Consider the following 23,566-nt stretch of genomic DNA (forward strand, 5'->3'; position numbering starts at 1 on the left):
ATTGAGGGAAAAACTCTATGAAAATATCTCATTAGTATATCAATAAAAATGGTCTTCAAATTTTAGTATTATAATTTTATTAGCTGTCATTTAGAGAGGATTCATCATGTCTATTAAATGATAGAAATAGATTGAATGTTTTCTTCCAATGAGAACATAAAATGACTGAATCTGATTTTAATATCTAATTTCTTTTACTTCACTTAAGTGGTATGCTGATCATTGGAACACGGAATCCTTTTTAGTTGTTTACAGAAACATCTTGCATGTTTTGCTTTCCTGAATAACTCTACCCCTGAACAGAATGCAGAAACAGCACAAGTTGCTAAAGATAGATCACAGAGAGGACTGAGAAGGAAAAAAAGAAAGAAATGTAGATCTACAACAAAAAGAGGGAACAGAAAAATGACATATACAATATTCAACAGCAAAAACATCAGAATCGCCATGGTACCATACACAGCAGCATGGTCCAGTAGTAGGTAACTGGTTTCCGGCAAGCTCTGGTAGAAAACTCCTTTCTCTCATCTGTGCTTCTCCAAATTTTGATCAATTTATCTTTTTTTTTTTTTTTTTTTTTAACTACAATGAGCATTTATTTTGTTTTGGTAACAGGCAGATTGCAGAGCTGAGCTGGCCCAGGAATGAGATTTGAAGAGACTGAATCAAAGAATACATGTACACAGTACAAATGCAACTTTTCTTTTATAAATTTACTATTTTTATTCATTTACTTTTTTAGTTATACCTGGCAGTAGAATCCATTCTGATATAATTATACAAGCACAGAATATATCTTATTCTAATTAGCACCCCATTCCTATGGATGTACACTATGGTGGGATTCACTATGCTGTATTCACATAAGTACATAGGAAAATTATTTTCAGTTCATTCCACTGTCTTTCCTTTTCCTATGCCCCATCCCTTCCCTTCATTCCCCTTTAATCTACTGAATATCAATTATTCCCCTCTCTCCTTATGGTTGGTTAGCTTCCATGTATCAGTGAAAATATTTGACCTTTGGCTTTTGGGAATAAATTTATTTCACTTAGCATGATAGTCTCCAGATCCATACATTTACTTGAAAATTTCATAAAGTCACTCTTTTCAAGGCTTAGTAATACTCCATTGTGTATATATACCACATTTTCTTTATCCATTCATCTGTTGAAGGGCACCTAGATTGTTTCCATGACTTAGCTATTGTGATGTGACCTTTCTTAAACAGCCCTATGGTACTCAAGCAGAAGGCGATCATTTTGCAAACATTTTATTTTTAATTGCATTCTCTATTTAATTTCTACACATTTTCCTAATTTTTAGAGAATTTAAAAGCTAGTAGTATGTTTTATAACCATTGAAACACTGTAAAGTAGGTGATAAGATTGTTTAAAATATCAGGGATATTTACAATCTACACCAGATTTGAGAAAAATATAAATTAGATTTCATTGTACTGAAATATGTTAAAATGTTTTTAAGTGGTGAAAGGGTGAAAACCTTAATTGCCTGGAAGTTTTCCTAATGGAAACATTTAATTGCCTGGGTGATTGACTCATTCTTTCCAGATTCCTGGCAATAATGTGATAGATCCCCAGTCAGGCAAGCCCCAGGAAATGATAAGTTGAAGAAATTTCAATATTAAAAAATTAAATTTACAGGTCAATTCTTTTTCTTAAAATAATTTAGATGACTAGTTTCTGAACTTTAAAAAAGAATAAAATATTCTTTATTCAATTACAGTGATAATCTCTTCTATTAGCAATCTGAAAAATCTATCATTAGGTATAGTAGATCTTTATATTTTTTATTAAAGTATTACAAAATAGCATTTTTTAAAACCCAGTTTTAGATATTAACTGGAATTTCAATTCACAATATAATAAAGAATCCAAACAAAAATAATTGTATGATGAATATGAAGGTGCATGGAACTCACCAGAATTGTAACATACCTAGATTTTAATTTAATTACCATCCAGATAACTAATGCTACTTAGAAGTGATACAAATAATTTTGTAGTTTAAAGCTACCAGATTAAATTTTTGATGCTTCTGGTATTGGAAAGGAAATTTTCATTTTAAGCATTCTTATTATGATTTTATTCTAAATTCATATTTTAGAGATTTAAAAATTCTGAGGTATAGAGAGATTAAATTATATCCCACATAGCTAGCAGTGTGGTTAATAATATAAAACAGCATTCTCAGTTTCCAATTCAATGTGTTTTGGAGAAATGCAGAGGTAATACACAAATTAAAATTTTTAGAAGTACTTTGCAAATCAGAATTTACATTTCTCTTATAACCTTGGAAAACAGACCATAGCATCTTAACTTTGAAAATTATTATTTTAAGATTTTTGCATTTGTATAAACAATGTTATTTGAAAAATATCAAACATTTCAGGAGTAGGATAATTAAATTCTTCCCTGGTTGTTCACCTGTGTATATTAATCTAGGCACTAAGAGGGAAGTGCATTCAAATACAAACAATTTGTCACTTCAAGTATTGTATTTTGCTCCCAGTGTTTGGGTGTATAAGCAATGAATTTTCACTCTAAAAAATTAATATTTGTGAGTTTCATTGACTTAAAATGATATGTCAAAGATTTCATATTGTTCCAAAGTTTTTGTTTGAGTGCATTAAATGTGACACTGGCATCATTCAGATGTACGTGAGGGTTCTTAATATCCAATTACATTCATCCATCAGATTTGTACAGAGAACTTTGATGTACTGGAAGGGAAATGTACTTGGCCTTGTAAGCAGCTTAACAAAATACCTAGTTCTACACAGAAATCCAAAGGGAAACATGAGAACATAATGTGGCTCTTGAGCTTTTATCATGATAATTCCCCTAGTAAACTCTTAGAGGAGTTATTTATTTTTTTACTTAGCAGGTAAGAAAAACAGTAAAATTGGTATAAAATTTATTCAGGACATAGAGTATTTCACTGTTTAAGAATTTAAATGCATACAGTCAATTTCATGGATTTTTTATAGTATTTTTTTCTTTTTTTTTTTCATGGAACAGAAGCTTGTGGAAAGAACTACTTTGTTTTACAAAAGAAATAGGGGGATTACTTATTCTTTAATATTTTACTATTAAAATGTCTCTGAAAATGTTTAATATTTCCAACATGTCTTAGAAATAATTTGAGTTATTTTAAGTGTTAGAAAGTGGGTAGTTTTCGTATTTTATCATGGAATTATATGTATTGAAGATTTTTAAATTATGTACTTATATTTTAAAATACATTGTTAATTATTTAGGGAGAATTAGCATCAAAAGTTACATATAACAAGATGTGGTGATAGTAAAATGTATCAAAGAAATCATGAAATAGTGATCTGTACCAAATTATCAGAATATTTGAATGATACAACTGTTGCATTGAAAACAATGCTTAATATAATTGTCCATGTAAGTTGGTTGTTACATCAAAAGTGGAGTTTTCAGCATCAGGCTGAATTGGATTTGAATTCCACCTCTTCTCCTTAACTAAGTGACCAAAACACATCAAATAATCGCTTTGACAATCTTTTTCTTCATTCCCAGCAAGGGAGTGAATTATTTTTAGCCAATAGACTTTACAAACTAAGTGTGATGACTTAAAAAAAATCCTGTATAGTTTTTTTTTTCTTTGATCCTTTTCAAATGTCTGATGACCCCTTTTTTTGTAATATATAATTCACATATATAGAGGATATAATTGAAAATAGAATTTTTCTTGGCTCCATTGTTTCCATAAGGGTGTTGGGGGAACTCAAGAATAGACAGTGTTTGCAGAAGTTTATAATACAAGTTTCTACTTTTTCTGAGAATTTCTCAGAGTTTTCAAGAAAATATTATTTTCAAAAGCATCAGGTTTTACAGGGCATACTCCTTATTTAACAGTTTATTAACAGTCTACGTTCCTCATTTCTGTACCTGCTAATCTTATAATTATTATTCAGATTCTTACAAAAATTGTATAAAAATTGTATAAAAAATCTAGCTTTTTTCCCTTGAAAGGAGCTTTGTGCAATATCATAACAACTCTTCTCTGAAGAAAAAGTCTGTATGATTCAGTGTAGCTGAAGATAGCTGCTAATAATCCTTGTACTCACAGAACACTTATTTTGTCTGTGACATTTTCTCTGAAAAAGGAAATAACATTTAATATTTTTTTCTAGTTTTACATAAAGTAAAGGAATTAACCTCACTTTGAACAAGCAACAGGATGTCCTAATCTCTTGGTTGCAGGCAATTTCCTGTTTTTGAAGTAATAGAAAAGTTTCCTTATAATCCTTGCCACTGAGTTAGTCAGCTTTCCTTCATTGTAACTAAATACCTGAGATAATTATCTTAAAAAGAGTCAAGGGTTACTTGTCTCATGAGTTTAGAGGTTCCAGTCCATGATCAGTCAGACCCATTGCGTTTAAGAATGTGGTGAGGTGGCACATCATTGTGGGTGAATGTGGTGGAGCAAAACTGTTCACCTCATGGCCAGGAATGGAACCAGGAGGGGGATCAGCATCCCAATAACCATTTCAAGGGCATGTCCTCAATAACCTAACAACCTTTCCCTAAGCCCCACTCCATAAAGATTCCAACTACTCCCAATTCAAGTCATGTGTCAAAGCACATGGGGATCCAGACCCCACTGTAAACCCAGCAGCTCAGGAGGCTGTGATAGGAGGATCAATGGTTCAAAAGCCAGCCTCAGCAAAAGTGAAGCACTGAGCAACTCAGAGAGAGCCTGTCTCTAAATAAAAAAATACAAAATAGGGCTGGGGATGCCAATGTGACTCAGTGGTTGAGTTCAATCCCTGGTACCAAAAAACAAACAAACAAACAAAAAAATGGGGATTGAGGACACATTCAGTATCCAAATAATAGCAGCCACCATAATATACTACTACTGAATGTATAATATATAAAAAGGAGATACAAGTCTAACAGGAGGATAACATGGACAGGGAATTAGTGGGTTTTTCAACTGGTGCCAGGGCCCTGAAACTTTATGATCTTTAGTTTTTCCTAAAATTTGTGTGAGTGTTAAGACATTTGCAACAGTAAATTTGTCATTTTTACTATTATTTTTCTGATTAAAAAAGTACCTACTACAAAAATATTTAACAACCAGTAACTTGGTTATATGGAATGGTGTGTCCCATAACTTAACCACCTATATAGCCTAAGTGCTTCCAGAATGTTTTCTCAGCATACAGTAGGTATCCATAGACATATGAGCAGATCCATCCTCTTCTAATTTGTTCTTCAAGTTCTTAATTTTTTACTATCTTCCATATCTTAGAGAGAGAGAGAGAGAGAGAGAGAGAATATTTTTCTTTTACTATGATATGCAACTATCACCATTATCAATTTCCAGGACCTTTCCACCATCTCAAATAGAAGGCTCTACATCCATTAAACAGTAACTGACCTTTTTCCTATTGTTTTTTTGTCACTAACTTTTAGGTGCAGTCATATTTCTGCTACCAAGTAGAAGTTCAATAAATTAGCAGATACATCAATAAAAAATGAAATCTGAAATTGTGTTCTTCAGTGTTACTCAAACCCCTTATTACACTTTCCATGGAGATGTTTGGTAGTCAAAACCTTCTTCATGAAACTTATATGTACATATCTTTGTCTGATAACAACTTGTACTTATATCCTTTCCTTGAGAAGGTATATAAAAGTACAGGGAGTTTCATAAGACATTAATGAGAACTGAGAGATGCATCATTGCTTTAGATTGGCTTATTATGGAAACAAAAGGTATTTTTAAAAATAATGACATACAAGGCTTTATTCAGGCCCTTCCCTTTCACTTCTTTTGTGTGGCTTCACATATTGAAAAAGAAAACTCACTAAACATAATTTTAACATTAAGAGAAAATTTCTAAGGTATACAGTTCAGGGACTATATAAAGCTAAAATTGTCATAAATAACATTTCATATTAAAGGGAAGACATCATAAAATTGAACATGAGAAAATAGAAACCAATGCCTGTGTCCCAACATTGTAAAAATAAGCAGTGAGTGGATGGATCCTGGGTAGATGAATGGCCAGCTGTCATGTAGAGACCTTCACTAGGGAGAAGTGTCCTTCAGCTCTTAACCAGGGCTCAAGAACATGCTCTCATGTTGGCTAGCTCTGGCCTTGTCCTCACTTTCAGCTGGAGGACACACTGCTGCTCCAGAGGGGACAATTCTCCCTTCCTAGGTGCATTTTCCGAATACCTCTTTGTTGAGAGTTGTGAAGAAAATCGGTGCTCTCATTTATTCTTTATGATACTTAGCAGAAACATGAAACTCTGACCCCAGAATTTGTAAGAACTGAAGAATAATAAAATATATTAAAGAGTAGGATGGCTGTGGAGATAATAAAAAAGGCTGCTGATTAGGAATACAGAGACCTGGTTTGTTCCTGACATTTACTAACTAGATGTAAAACTGGTGAAAATGAATTTGCCACACTGGGCTTTTTTTTTTTTTTTTTCCCTCATCTGTGAAATGAGAGGATTGGAAACAATTATTTCTGTGAGTCCCTCCAGCTCTGAATGTCTCTTTTTATACTAACTATATGTTCATCTCCCCTTGGATAATCCAAAAGGCACTCTAAATGTCTTTTGGGTCATCTTTATGCACATAATTCATTACTGTATAGTGCAGAGTAAGAAGATCCCCTTTGTGAAAATTATCTCACTGCTTTTATTCCATATAAATGACTTCCAGAGCTTATGCTAACAATTATTTCTAAAATTGAATGTCGTCTTTCTATATGACCCTCCGGGAGACCTTCTCCCACTAGTTTTGGTTTCAGAAGCACAAGCTGGTTTGTTATGGCCAGACACATTTACTTTAACACCCAGGCACATAATTTCAAGTATGTCAGTCACTAACCACAAATAATCAGACTGAAACGCCCCTAAGTCTTAGGGACATTGTGTCCACATGTAGGCACAAGGAGTGGTTGCTTCCTGCCCCCCCACCCCCCGTTCTATACCATTTTTACAGTTTTATAAAAAAAAAATCTTTGACTTTATGTGAGGTTAGCTTAAGCACATTGTCTCGTAAGTGAAGTTGCAAAGATTTGGTTGTATGTGATTGCAAAAGAGACCCCTCAGTTTTTGGAAAGTAATGATCAAAATAGATCAGAACAAAAAGATGGAACAAAGGAACTCAAGTTTCAGGAGGCCAGGAAATATTGATCAAGAAGCTAGTGTTCCACACCTGTTAGCAGAGGAGGAAAAGAGAGACAAAGCACAAGTACTCAGATAATGCCACCCTCAAATATCAGATAACTGAGCAGTAACTACTGCACTATATATATCGTACAGAAAGTGTTCATGATTACCACAAATAATCAAGAACAATTTAGATTACATTCAGTATGAAGGAAAAGCTTAATAGTGATTAAGAATCACAGAGTTTTAGAGCTTCTAAAAATGTTTTCTCTGGTGTACAGAGATCTCAAAATTAGAATCTCTGGGGATACAAATGAATGTCTTAATTTCTCTTTTCAATGGAAAATTTAATATACTTATAAATACTTCAGTTTCTTATGCTTTCATATTTCAACTTTTGTGGGCATATTTCACAAGCATGTATATTTATGCAAGTGCCCTGAATTTTTTCTAATTAAGGTAGTCATAATTTAGGAAATTAACACTAATTTAGCACTGCTCTATGCTATGGTATATTTTATACTTAATTTTGATCTCTGTTATTTCTATTATACCATTTTATGAGGTGAAAAAACTGAAGATCAAAGGAGTCAAGTTACATGTTCAAGGATTATAATATAAAAAGAAGAGCTGTGTGTGGATTCATATCTCAGTATCCCCAGAGCCAGATTTATAATAATAACAGTGAGATAAGAGGATAAAAAAAAATCTTTTTAAATGAATAGAATATGCTGCCTCACCACCAAAACACCCTAAAGGAGACCATATATTTTGGCATTATTCTCATTCCATGGAAGCACATTTGTTCCTCACATTTTGGAAGACAAGTTCAGAAGTCATTTGTTAAATGAATTCAATTTTTATTACTAATAATTAATAAATACACAAAATTTCAACTGTTCATGAACAGAAGATAGAAATTAGGTAAATGAGAAAATGCATAATTCCCCAGAAATCTTTGTGCCTTTGTGTGATCTCTTATGTCTTTCTTCCACTGATGATTGGTTTTCACCATTTTCCTTGATATATGGTTGTCTTTTTTACTTGAGCAACTTCAGAAGGAGCACATTTAGTTTGAAACATTTTATTTATTTATTTATTTATTTATTTATTTATTTATTTATTTATTTTGAGAGAGAGAGAGAATTTTAATACTTATTTTTTTGGTTTTCGGCAGACACAACATGCTTGTTTGCATGTGGTGCTGAGGATTCAACCCGGGCCGCATGCATGCTAGGCGAGGGCACTACCGCTTGAACCACATCCCCAGCCCCTGAAACATTTTAATGTTAATGATTGTTAAGCCTTCTATGAACTTGACAGCTGTCTCTCTGTATCTCTTGTCCTTGCTTCTGCCTGGTATAATGGAAATTACTAAGTTAAACCCTATCCTTCAGTTATCTTCTGGTCTAGGAGAACATTCCAGGATTTCTCAGCAAGTCTTTATATTCCATGTTTTCTCATTCCTGTCCAGTGGCTTTCAACCTGGGAAGAATGCTGGAATCACCCGGAAACTATTAAGAAAAAATAATGTCAGAAAATAGCAACAGATAATCATTGGCTTCATTATCAATATTCAGTACATAATTCCCAGATTGATGGACAGTTTTGTATGTGTGAAGAACATGATCCAGAATTTCAGGGGCATGGTGAAATTGCCCTGTGGACTTAAGCATGCGATTTCCTGCTCACACTGTCAATATCAGCATCTTTATGAAAATATGAACATAATCATGTTTGCCAATGCCTGACTCTTGAAGCAGTTGAAAAGACCAAATGTTCTCTACAAACTTTAAATCACCCTATTTGTGTTTATTACTATTATCAAGATCTATTAATTTTTAAAAATTTTATTCCTTTCCAAAATTCTCATTATCCACATCTCTGCCCACCCAGTAAATTCTCTACAGTTTTCTAGCTTTCTTTTCTAGCCTTAAGCTGTTTTTCTTCTCTTCATTAAATATCTCAGTGAATATAAGATAGCCATAAAAATGCTAAAAATATGCATATGTGTAGAAAGTCAATAAAAAGAACAAAAAAGTTGAATTCAAGTTATTATATGCCCCCATTTGACTCAGCCATTACTATATTTCTCTATTTCTTTTAGAGTGTGTGTACATAAAACAGTGTTTATCTTCATCATATTTATGGTTTGTTTAGCTACAGCACCATTCTGCAACAAGAGGAATTTTTTTTCTAGGCTTTGTCATGTCACTAATAAGCTCCATACCACTCTGAAATTTACAGAAAGTAATTAGAAAAGAATAAAAAGACATACAAATGTAATGTATAATGAATACTAATTGACTTTAGGGAAAAACAGTTTATAATGATTAAAAATTTAGAGCAAGGAATATCTATGTAGATTCTACTTTTGATAAATTTGTTTTATATTTCATTTATTTATAAACTCTTAGTTATCTCTTCTTTGTTCATAAATTAGATATTAGAATTTAGAAGAACTGTTATACAAAGTGCATATGCACTGTTTTCTAATCTGGCCTCCTATGTACTCAATATTTGCTGAGACATTCAAATATCTTTTTCATTGTAAAAAATGAAAGTCCTAGGACATTATTTTTAAGGTGGAATAATTGAAAATCATGGATTTTGGCTATCTCTTTTTATGTAATAATAGTAGAGATAATTGTTCTTAATCAAAATTGTGAAGAGTTGGTTGTTTCATATAAAGTTTGTATATTTGAAGAACAAAAATAGTCTTTAGGGTTTTTTTTATTGCAGTATTTAAACATGCTCCATTATTAGAGAAGTAAGGTACTCCATTAATAGTGAAGTTTTTAAAATAGTATTTAATAGTATTTAATGTATAGTGTTTTATATTATAGTATAAATCATAACATTTTTGTTCTTGCACCCCAGAAATGAACTGCTAATCTTTTTAATCCAAGCAATAAAAACACAGTTTAGTCAGACATCTATTCCTTTAGCACAATATATTTTATTGCTTTCATTGTCATTATTGTTATAAACATGAAAACTGATCAAGTTTTCAGCTTTAGCTATAATGAAATATTTTTTATGCTCATGATCTAGAATAATCAATTAGGTCAGTGATTTTCACATTTCTTTATTATTTACACTCAAATTGTAAAGAAATATAAATACCTGCACTAGGATGTTTTAGGGTCAAGACTAATGTCATCTGTCTAAATTTGGAAGTGTTTTTGAAAATTTAGTTTTATAGTATACATTTTATATTATACTATAAAATTTAAATATTATATTATATTTTATTATATTCCTCATTTTATCTTTCCTAAGTATTCTGAGTTTAAATTTCTTACACCCGAGGAAAACTGATGATGCAGGAACCTATGAGATATTAGTTCCTTCTCTGCTACTCTTGCCCTCCCTGCTGTGCTTCCAGGCTGCACAATCAGACTGGAGCTGATTAAGCAAGACAATGGTAAAAGAAGGGACAGCAGAAGGTAGGAGTCCAGCTTTTCTGTTAAAACTGAGGTCCTTAGAAGGTTCAAACAGAGTGCTGTGGTCAGACTTACATTTTAGAAGATGATGCTGGGTACTGAGTTGAGGATAAATTATGAGCTGTCAAAAGCAGAAGCAGAGAGACCAGCTAGAAATGATTGTAATAATCTACATAAAAAGGTGGTGATTAATTGGACCAAGTTTGAAGTCAGAGATATGAATAAATTGAGATAGATGCTTGGGGAGACAGAAATGTTTAATCTGTTTCAAACATTACACAATGTATACACATATTGAAATAGCTCATACTACCTTGTTGTTTGCAAGTTTGTGTTTTTTATGGAGCAGTTAAACCATTATTGTGCACAATGTTTGTTTTTATGTAACAGTTAAAAATTAATTAAATTAATAGGTGACTGTAGTTTAAAAGTAGATCCAGCCAGGTGCAAGTGACTCATGCCTGTAATTCCAACAACTAAGGAGGCTGAGGTAGGAGAATCAGAAGTTCATATCCAGTCTCAGCAACTTTGCAAGGCCCCAACCAACTCAGTATAAGATGCTGAAAACAAAAAACCAAGAGTATATCAATAACTATTCAATTATTCATCAATAAAAAAGAAAAAATATTTACCCACATATGAAACACATAAACATATCTTGAAAGAATCATGCTTACAGGAGAAAAAAGCCATATGCATAACATTAAATATATTGTGTTACTATATTTATGTGGAACTCTAGGATAGAAAAACCAAGAGTGACAGAAAACAGAACAGTGGTTTCCTGGGACCAGGAGTAAAACTTGGTAATGATTGCCTGTGGAAATGTTCACTTTAAAAAGTGTGTGGACTTTTATATAGAAATTGCACTTACGTAAGTCTGTAAAGAAAAAAAGCAAATTCAATAGTATTTGCTGATAGAAGTGTGTATGAGAGAAAGAAATATGGTAATACAACATCTGCAATGTTTCTGGTGTCAGCTACTGATAGAAAGTCATCATTATCTGATATGCAGAAAACCATGGTAAAATGGATTTTGGTGGTCGATTTTGGCATTGGATGTGGTAACTGTGAGACCCTTATTAAAACCAATAATTCTGTATAATTAATATTCACTAATAAAAATGACAAAGAAAAGAATAACAAAAACTGTCAAGTGTTTTTAGATCCTGCAAATTAAGCAAAAGTTTGCAAAAATCAAGTGGAGTTGGTAATTAGGCAGTTGGATTTATGAGTCTTGGTTGAATGGTAAAGTCTAGCCTAAAGATAATCTTTTGGTATTTATCAGAAGACACATAGGAATAAAAGTCAGAAAACTAGAAAGGAAATGTATACCTATAAATGTATAATTCTAAAATTCTCCTATCATGTATCATTTATCCAAATGTCTATAAACTACCATCCCTCCACCAACTTAACTGTAATGGTGTATTATTTTTCCCTATCATTTTCATATCGCCTTGCTAAACACTTGGCCAGAAATATGCTTATTTACAGTGACTATGGATTGAATGTGTCTCCTTGAGATCATTCAGCATGGAGAATATTTTTTTAAAAGTAGATCAAACAAGTATCATTATCAGTTGATTTTCAGAAATCATTTCTAGATTGGGACCATATAATACTTAACAATTGAAATAGAATCTTTTCTTGTTATAAAAGTTTAACAAAACAATCTTGTTGATTTTTAACAACAGTGTGAAACTTATCCCTTTTATGGTTGAGTGGAACAGGTCTGGAGATCCCTTTGAAATACTGTTATCTACCTTGGATCCTAATAGTTTTAGTAAGCAGCTACTTTCAACTATTAAGATGTTTACCTGGCAAACTTATTTGGTTTTCCCCTGATAAGTGGTGCTAATGTTAATATGTCACTTTTAACTTTATACTAGTTAGACTGGAAGTTCTTTGCCTTTCTTCTCTACTTCAGGAAGTATATTCCGGAACCTAGTATGATGGCTTTTTTAAAAATGAAAAATCAGTCCAATTTTAGACTTAAATCAACAAGTGACTATTAGTTTCACACTGTCTCAGCTGTAAAAGTTTGGATCCTTTTTCATTCATGAGTTCTGTGAGGGATTTTCTGAAAATGTCTCCTTTCTCTTGGTAACTTTGTACATAAAAGTCTCAATGCTGTGATGACTTGCCATCAAATTCAAAGCAATGTTAATATGTACTAATAAAATACAGTTAAAACTACTATCATTCAATCTGTCTTACATACATAAACATATATTCAGAAGGCCAAATTTCCATATGTTGATATGCAAATGTACAAAATCTATGTGTGTGTGTCTATTTTGAAATCAGTAACTAGTATTCTCTAATATGGATCTTATTTAAGACTCATTTTGAACTTAGATTGAAAGAGTATGCTTTTCTTTCTCTTCTGTAGGGTTATACTTAGCACAGTCTTCTAATAATACCTTGGTACTCTTTGGCAGGTAGCTACCAATGATTCTTATAGTACTTATTATAATGTACTTATTATAATGCACCCTGCTGCATTAATACAGGAATATAAATTGTTTCATGGCAAGACTGACAAATGATCAATACTCTAATGTGAAGCACAGATTGTGACTAATTGTGTTAGTACATGGGTATGCTACTCCATTGCTTCCTAATTCCACATTATGTCAAACTTGATAAGTCATTTAAATATTATTTTATATTATTTACATAAAGAAAATTGTACATAATATATTTTAACTTGCACAGAAGGAATACCTTCATTAGAATTTTTGTTTTTGATAAACTAATTAATTAACCTAAAGAAGGGTAAAAGCTAAGCAGTGACAAAGCTTTTTTTTTCTCATCAAGCATTTCTTCTTCATGGTAATTTTCTGATGGGTCATTAATTCATTGTCTTCTTTGAATTATTTTCCAAATGATATTTACTCTTAGTAATCAATTGTGTATATCCTCAGATATTTAGTTGATTTAATTTTGAAAACTCATGAACAATGAAATAGAAACAGTCATATTAAAAACAATCTAGAGAGACTTACTAATGGAAATCAAGCTAATAGTAATGTCAAAAAAATATTTTGACTAAAATTACTGAAGAAGAATGAATTATATTAAACAATACCCTGTTCAAGCTTCTAATCTACTTAGTGCACACATATACAGGGATTATGTAATTTATAGTCCATCATTAAAAGTTTAAAAAATTGGGGTTATAAAAAGACAATACTGAAAACACATTGTGTTCTAAATTTCTATTTCAGTGTGAATATATATTAACAATGGAGATTCAACATGACTTTTCATTAAATAATTAATTCACAGATATATGCCCATTAAAAAGCACACACACAAATATACACATTCATGCACAAAGGAGTTAATAAGAAAATAATCAATGTATCCAAATTTTAAAAATGTTTATACCATTTTAATCATACTTAATTTGCTCAAATTATTACTCTAAAAGTAATAATCATGTGGACAGTGAGGTAATAAGTGTAAATGAATCTTTAAAAGTATTTTTTGAGAAAGGGAAGAAAAATGGGTGATAGGTAGTAGACATTTTTGAAGACATGAATATCATCCATTACATAAAAATACAAAGAGAGTGAAACTGTATTACCTGGGTCAAATACTGGCTTCAGCATTAACTAGCTGTGTGACTTTGCACAAGTTATTTAAATTTGTGTCTCAGTTTCATTATCTATAAAGTATTGATAATTTAACAATCTCCTAAAGCAGTTATGATGATAAAATGAGTAAATTTGAGTATTTAGCTAAGTGTCTGGAAAATAATATTTAATATACAAGTGTTAAATATCATTATGATTATGGCTATAATTGTTTTAGTTGGGCAAGTGAATATATTAATAAACTTGGTATACACAAATAATGTAATAGTATTCAGCCATATACAGAGTGGTATCCTGTAGTTTTGTAACAAAATAGGTGAACCTGGAGGACATTATATTAAATGAAATAAGGCAAATTCAGAAAGACAAATACTGCATGAACTCACTCATATGTTGAATCTAAAAGCGCTTATCTCAAATAAGTAGAGTCACATAATGGTTACCATAGAGGGAGGAGGGTTGGTAGGAAGGAAGATGAGAAGTTGGTCATGACCAAGACATAAAGTTAGAGAAGAGAAATATGTTCTCTTGAACAGTAGGCTGACTATAATTAATATATTTCATACTTCAAAACAGTAGAAGAGGGGATTTTAAGTGTTCTCATCACCAATCAATAATATCTGAAGTGATGGATATGCTAATTGTATTGATTTGATTATTACATAATGCACATGTGTTTCAGAAAATCTCTCTGTACCTCAGAATATTTACAATGATTATTTATCAGTTAAAGTAAATTAAAGCTTAAAAAAACAATAAATGTACACTATTTGACCAGAGACAATATATACAGTTGAGGATAAGATAGCAATGAAAGGAGATGCTGGTATATCTGAGGAACCATAAGGAGAGCATATTCAAACACAATGGGAAGATTAGCCGCATATGAGAGAGGAGATGACTCTTCAAAAGGGAAAGAGGGAAAGAAATGAAAATTAGGTGTGTCTATGAGTTGGTAGATGTTTTTGTGTGAAAGTTCTTTCTTTTGAAATAAAGTCATTATCTGTGAGTAAAAGAAATTGTAGGGGGAAGGAAAAAAGGAGTATTAAAATAGCATAGTATGTTTTAAATGGTCCTTTAGAAAAAAAAAATGAAGTAGTGATTAGGTTACCATGGTAGGGATGTTATATCAATTTGTACTCTTGCTCAATTATACAACAAAATATTTTTCTTTCTTTCTTTTTTTTTTTCTTTTGGAGGGAAAGGTAGGGGGCAGGGGATTAACAAAATATTTTTACACACACACACACACACACACACACACACACACACCAAGATAAACTACAGTAATAAAGATCAAAGTTGTTTAGAGTAGAGAAACACTCTGAAGAACTGTTAAAATATTCAAGCATATTTTAACTCTATCATAATGGTTATAAGGACTGTGTTTCTAGGAATCATCTATCCCCTTTTATTCTATAATTACAAATAAGTTAATTTTCTAAGGATGCTTAATAAGGACAATTTACTTGCTCAGTAATTAAGCATTTTCTTCTAATTGCTAAATCCACTAACCTCTCATTATTACTATTTCTTCAAGTACTTGTTTAGTTAAGTTAAATTAAGCAATGTCAAACTGACATATTGAAAACAATGCTCAACTTTGTCATTTTCAAGCAGAGATATAATATTAATGATTATTAATTAACTATGTGCTACTGTAGATAGTATAAACAGTTTCCAAATTTTTATTTTTAAATAGGTGAAAGTAAAATTCTTCACAAATATCTGTATAGACAGTTTATTTTCATAAATGAGAGAGCAAATAGCTGTTTACATTCAAAGATATCATTCTGGATGGGAGAACAAATTTAAGCTTATAATTTCCGTGAGGTGTTTCTCAACACATTAAGTTGTATTTCTGATGATTTTTCAAGGCATAATAGTTGCTTACCACATACAATAAATTTTTTAAAAAAGGCATCCCTATCTTGAGAGCTAAGTGAGAAATGTATGTTTCTCCCCTAGTGAGAAATGTATGTTTCATTACCAAGCTATCCAAAAAAGAGAAAGATGATAAAATGGAAATATTTAACTTAAGCATCTGCTAAAACAAAATATTTGCTTTTCTTCATTTGTGACTTTCCTTTATTTCCTCCATTTAATTCATCAGTGATCAAATTCAAGTTCAAAATCTTTATTACTATAAGATTTACCCTACAATGACTATACATCTTAAAAATTGTTCACAGAGTAACCATGTATCTATTTTTAATAAAAGAAAAATTTCTAAGTAGGAATTGGTAATGAATTGACAATATTGCTATGTTGATAACATGGTTCTTACAAATTATCCCATCTTGCTGAAAAAAAATTTGAAGACAATATTTGTTAAATTGTGTTACATATAATCTAATTTTTTAACATTAAAAACTACTTTTTACTTTTAATTATAAGATCATGACTTTAATCAGCACTACTAAAAATATCCTTGGTAAAAAATTAGATAAATCAGTCATAAATCCAGTGATGATCTTTTTAAATATAATAAAGTAATTCATGATGGATTGGTCTTTAATAAAAAGTTGAATATTTCATTTTTGACTATTAAAATTACATTTAAAACCTATTTTATATAATTATTTGAATGTAAAATTTACAGAAATTTTATGCTATTATAAAAATATCATTTTGATAACTGTGTTTGTACTGAACATGAGGCATGTGTTTAAAATTTAACTCGATTTTTATCTTTTTTATTTAAAGATTTTTCATTAATTACCTCTATTAAGTATATAGTATACACAGATACATTCCAGGCATTATCACCGACTATCAATGCATGGAGTATATTAAATATCATTTCATATAGATATATAAGAAAACATTAAAAAATAATGTGTGTGTGTATATATATATTAATTCAAATCAAAAACCCATTGGATATAACAGAAAAAAAAGTTGAGGTACAACTGATTCCAATTCTCATGGGTATTTTACAATAATAAGGCGTATAAATCCTGTCAATTGATACACAGAAAACTATAGACAGCCTTGAAGTCATAAACATTTTAATTTCATATTTTTTTGGCAGATGCCCTTTTATCTGCTTCTGTAAATTTTGCATGATCCAGAACATGTTTGAAGTAATTCTATTTTAGCTAGTATAGCTTACTCACAAATAGCGAATTAATGGAGTATTTATATATAAAATGAAAATTGATTCCATCATTGACCAAAAAATTATTTCAATTCACAATAAAAAATATAGTTTTAAGAAACATTTCAGGAGAATAATATTTACCTTGGTAAAACTTTTACTAATGTCAAGTAGTGAGGGCACCAAAAAGTGCTTGTATATTAACAACCTCCAGATGACAACACAAGGGTTATATAATATATCTTTCTTTTCTATTTTTGTCTATTTTTTAATTAAAAAAAAATTTTGAGATGCATGTCAGAAATTCAAAATACATTGCCTTTGTAATATTCAGGAAAAAGCTTTTATATCAGTCTAATGTCACCTAGATTAAGTGTAATACTATATTCAATAATGTAAAATATTATATATATTACTATATTAACTGGTATGCAATACAATATATAAATATCAATTAAATTACATAATACATATATGACCATTAAAACTAAATAGTATATTTAGAAGTGTATTACAAAAATAGCTGTCACCAAATATTATGAAAAAAAAATAGAGTAACTGATTTTTGGATAAGATGTTATAGATTTTGAAACTTATTACACATACATGTATATATGTATATGTCAATATACAGATATATATCAGATAAATATGATATCCACTTGGTAACAATAATGAATTTATCATTTATCAGTATTGAAACATAATTTAGTCATGCTGTTAAAGCATTATTAAATTTATTTTTAATCATAGTCTCACAGTATGTATATAAATACATTATGAACTAACTCATAAATTATATTTTTAAAAAAGCTTGAAGTTAATAATTGAGAAGTTAATACATTTGTTATTTGAAGTACTGCTATGCCCAACATTTTATTAGAATAAAGCTAATTTTTTGTTCAATGAGATTTCCTCTATGTCAACATCATTGTACTGTCATGTGTAACTAATTAAAACAAATAGAAAAAATTGAAAAAAAATACCTTTAGGAATTTAGTGTTTATATATGATAATGTTGATTTTGAAAAGTATATTCTTAAACATCAGCTATAAAACTGTTAAAGTTTTAGCTAAACAGGCCATTATAATGTATTATTTTTAAAACTAGTGCACAAATAATGAATTGACCTTTGAAATCAAAAGTAGGAATTAAATATACCTAGAGGTGTATTTATTGTTTTCTCTGAAGTCTGCAAGGCACACTGGCAGGGTGGTTATGTTTTAAAGGCAGCTGTCTCATCATTCATTATTGTTTCTGGGATCATTTGGAGTCTCTCACTCCATAAAATATAGAAGAGTGCTGAAATGAGGTATCAGCACAGTTTGGGTCACAAGAGATGAGACTTTGATAGTTCCAATTTACCCAAGGAATCTGCACAGGTTGAGTGCACTGTGAACATGGGCTAAAACTGTGTAAAACTGTCTTGAGAAATCATGACACAGGTTACTGTCCAGTAGCTCCATGCTTCCTGAGAGAAAAAGTTAATTTCTTACATGTCATATTTTATAGATTTGAGGTCTGGGCTGAGAATCTTGGAATTTCATCAGTTGAACAGTAACTATATATAACATACTGTCTTTCATTTTTATGAAATCCTGTAGGAAAATTTCTAAATAAAACTCAGTGTCTATTAACTGGGATATGGAGGTTGAAAGAAGTGATACTAATTGTAATAAAACTAATTGTAAAAGAAATATGAAGGTTTTAAAAATCCCAAGAAACAAAAGTAAATGCCATCAAATGCTCCATTTGGCATTGTAGTCAATATTTACATGGTTGGAAAATATAAGTAGTTTATGGGTGTGGAAATTTCAGTTAGAAGTGCAAAGTCATAATCCATTTGTACAGCATTAAAGTAGAAATAATAAGTTAGAAAGTGGAAGAGAAGGAAGGGACTTGTTACTTTCATTATAAACTGTTTAAAGTTCTCTGAACTATAAATGGAAATAAATATACTACATGGAATTACAAAGGAAGCTGGGCATGGTGGCACACCCCAGTAATCCCAGAGACTCAGGGGTCTAAGGCAGGAGAATAGCAAGTTCAAAGCTAGCCTTAGCAAATTAGCAAGGCCCTAGGTAACTTAGATATACCCTGTCTCAAATAAATAGATAGATAGATAGATAGATAGATAGATAGATAGATAGATAAATGGACTGGGGAAGTGGCTGAATGGTTAAGTGCCCCTGGGTTCATTCCTGGGTACCAAAAAAAAAAAAAAAAAGTTGCAAAGGAGGGTAGGGTCGAATTAATACCAGAGACACAATTATAGCATGAAAAAGGAAGAGCTGAGAGACTATACGTGGCCAAATCCCAATTTTTGACAAAAAGTCAATGAATGATGACTGTCATAAATCTGTATAAGAAACAGACACAGAAGAATATTGGATCAGATTGATCAATTTGAGAATGGACAATAGTTAGAAACACACATTAGATCATTTTTAATACCGTGTGATGCGTTACTTTCATATATTTCTAATTATGCAGAAAATTAAAAAGTAAAAATATTACAGAATTTTAAATGATAATTGTTTTATGGTCCCTTTGGCTCTGAGGGGCTGTACTTTCGATCTTATGTTTAAGAAAGAAATTTATATGCATCACTCCTTTTAAATATCTATTGAACAATGACTATTGAATGTATCAAGTAATCTTTTGCACATGCTTTGTGACTACAATGGAAACATTGTTATTTTTTTCTTTTCTTTTTTTTTTTTTTTAACTTTTCCAGTTTATGTACAACTTCAAGCATCTGGTTTGTTTAATTTTCCAGCTACCACTAGGTGTCATCTTCAAAAAAGTAGTTTGCATTGTTAAACTTTTTCATATCATATGGAAATGAGACTTCCATTTATTTTTGCAAGTCCTGTGAGGTTTGAAGGAAACAGGAAGAAATAGCACCCTGTTTTTATAAGTATAAGTATTTTATCCTAACAAAGATTTCTACCTCAATTCCAAATTAGTGGGCACTGTCCAGTGCCTCTTTTCTTAAAATACATACCTTTTGATCATTCCCCTTGACACTTTAGGTTCTGCTCATTACGTTTTCTGGTTCTGCTCTCAGGTACTCATGATAATTATCAGTACTCTAAACTTAATCAGCTTCTGTGGCCCAACTGCTTTCCCATGCTACTTCCAGTTTCTGACTCTTTTCTCCTCATCTGACACAGTGTCCCTTAGTGCTCCCTTAGTCATTGATGACGTACATATTTCCTCCTCTGAGTGCCTGACCTACATATAAGCGTGAGGATGTGCCATGAGCATTTTATACTTAACTTGCCGAAAACTGAATTTATTTTTTTCCTACTCTGACTATAATGTGCTTCCTGATGTCCTAAGATAACACTATACATGGCATGTAGCAGTGATTTGAAATTTCAGTGTATGGAGGGCCTGTTAGGACACAGACTGCTATGTCTCAAATGTAAAGTTTCTGATTCAGTGGATCTGGGGTGGAGACTATGAAGGACTATGCATTTCTAATAAGTTCCAGAGGGAACTGGTGGCTTGACAACTGTTTAAAAACCATTATCACACAGAAATCATTTCATATTTGTTAGGTCAATAATTACTATGCATTAACAAATGGTTAAAATAAGTAATACATACTCAAAAGTCAAACCTAGCATTAGAAATTTTCACAGAAGTTTACAACTTGATCTGAAAGAACAGGGAAGTTCATTGGATCTAACAACCTCTCATTATAGGTTAGTAAATAGGTGTAGAGGTGAAATGACTTATGTGAGTAAAAATAACTAGACCCAATTAACCCTGTTTTTCTATAAAAATAAAATAGTTTCTATTTAGCTATTAAAGGATTATGTTTCCAATTCCAGAAATGAATGTTGAATAGATTATATTTTCCCTATATGAGTGGGCCTCCAAATGAATAAAAAAACTACTAAGTTTTAGTCCGCCTCTCCATATTCTTGAGATGCATGGCAAAGGAAGGAGGAATATAAAACATAATATATCAGTTAAATTTACAGATTTTACTATTCCAAGCAGTTGGGCAAAGCAGTGTGTTGTGGAAAGGAAGCAGAGATTTTTGTATTTGATCCCAAAGAAAGGCGAATCCTTTATTAGGACTGAAACACGTACAAAGAGGTATATCAGTGAATATCAGAATTTTTGCAGTTCTGAAATCTTAAGCTGTTTTGTTGTTTTCCCAAGATTAGATATTTGCAGGAGTGCCAGACTCCACAGAGTATACTCCCAAGACATGTTTATTTAAAGTCAAAGAACAAAATGGAGCAAGAGAAAGAGAATAGAGATAAGCATTCAGGTCCAAGAGTCTTCAGTTTCCTGTGGGCCCAATCTTGGGGCAACAGGGATATGCTGTCTGAGTCTCTCTCATGAGCAGCTAAGTTCTCTGCAAATAATCTTGGCTCAGCTATGTTCTCTGCAAAGAGATCCCAAATGTGTCTCACTGTAGATCTTCAGTTAAGCCAATCTAAGCAAGCCTCGTGAACTAGTTGCAAATTATTAGTGCAGAAGCAAACCTTGGGGGTCTCCAGTAGAGTTTCAGACTCTAAACATGTGTTACATATCCCACTGACATCCTTTTTGGCCAAGCGTACAAACCCAATACATAGATATTTCCATAAATAAAGACAGAGCTTTTATAATACAGTTACATATCAACTTTATCTTGTATTGCAGGCTTGTAGATAAAGTCACTGAAACTACTTTTATATGGAGCAGCTGCATGAGAAGCTAGGCAGACAAAAATCCCAGGTTCTAGAAGTAGGCTACCAAAGCTAGATAGATGTATGTCTTTTGAGCTCTCCAGGGAAAATGAATGCATTTTTTTCAATTATTTACTAGAAACCACTTATATACAATGGCAGTGATTCTTTGGTACCTAAATTCAAATTGCTATATCATAATCTATTTGCTTCTAAGAGATACATGGGATTTCCAGCTTTAAATACTAGGGCAGCAGTATGGTTACCAAATCAAGTCTTGTGATAAAGTGATATTTTCTTTGAGGGTTCTATTCTCCAAAAAGGAATTTTCAAACAATATGTTTTTTTAAATGAAAGAAAAATTTGTAGGAAGAAATTGAAGAAATACAATACAGTATGTTGATTTTTGTTAATTCCCAGTTACCAATTACCAATTACAATAGTCATGGACAAAGAATTAAGAGCCCTGGGTCTTTTAGCTAAAGCTCTGTTATCAAGAAAAGATCTTAGATATTTTTCCATATAAAATATATTAATTGTGTTCTATTTATAGGAATACTCATTACAGTATCTTCATCCAGTTTTATTACAGACTTTTAAATTTTTCCTCCATTCTATCATTATTAGTAATTTTTAGGTTTACATTCCTTGTTTTCAAAGTGTGGCCTTATGACTGTCTGTGTTAGAAAGACCTAGGGAATATTTCCCAGACTTTAATGTGTATATGATCTACCTGGGGATTTTTTAAAGATTTAGATTCTGATTACGTATGTCTGGGGTAAGGCCTGAAATTCTTCTCTTCATTTAAGCTCCTAGGTAATACCCATCCTTCTATGATCCTGTGTGTTTAGCAAAGATGTCACTTTTTAAAAGATTGAGTACGTGCCTGTGTGTGTAAATATGAACAGGTGGGTCCACCACTGATTTCAATCTCTGAGTTTAGGCCTGAAGATCTGCCTTCCCCCAAAGAAACCCTTCCCCAAGTCATATAAACTATCAAGTTTAAGAACTAATTGCTTGAATAAAATATCTAAATTAACCTTCAGTTATAAAATAATGCAGAGTTACTCTCATCCTGACACTCCCTTAAACTCTAAATTGGAAGCCTGATATATCCTGTTTCTTAGTTTTGAGCACTTTATTGGGCATCTTTAATTGCTTAAGCATCTATGACTTTCAAACAACTGCCAAGCTCTCTGCCTTTAGATTCAAAATTTAATTAGGTTCAGATATTTTGTTGGAAGGTTTAAAAGAAAACCTTTTGTACTTTTCAAAGTTACAAGATTCTTTTTTCCTTCAACCGAAGAATCAAGCAGCAATATTATATTTCTTTTAGTACTCAACTAGAAAAAAAAAAAAAAACAGCATCCTGTCTTACTTATTTTTTTCTTCTTGTCCCTTCATTGGCCTTTTTGACCTCACACTCTCAAGTTCACTCTGAAGTCCTTTCATGCCTCTTTTCCACATTTCAGCACTCTATTCTGCTACCTTAAATAAAATGCCTGACACAGTATGTGACACCAAGTAGGCACA

At 31.5% G+C, this 23,566-nt stretch overlaps 1 protein-coding gene across 1 annotated transcript in view; it reads left to right on the top strand.

The window, feature by feature from the left end:
- Hcn1 (hyperpolarization activated cyclic nucleotide gated potassium channel 1) overlaps positions 1-23,566 on the top strand; it is a 363,268-nt gene that overhangs the window by 262,683 nt on the left and 77,019 nt on the right. The window lies entirely within an intron of this gene.

This window comes from Callospermophilus lateralis, chromosome 5 (genome assembly GCF_048772815.1).
Source record: "Callospermophilus lateralis isolate mCalLat2 chromosome 5, mCalLat2.hap1, whole genome shotgun sequence".
NCBI classification, from domain to species: Eukaryota; Metazoa; Chordata; class Mammalia; order Rodentia; family Sciuridae; genus Callospermophilus; species Callospermophilus lateralis.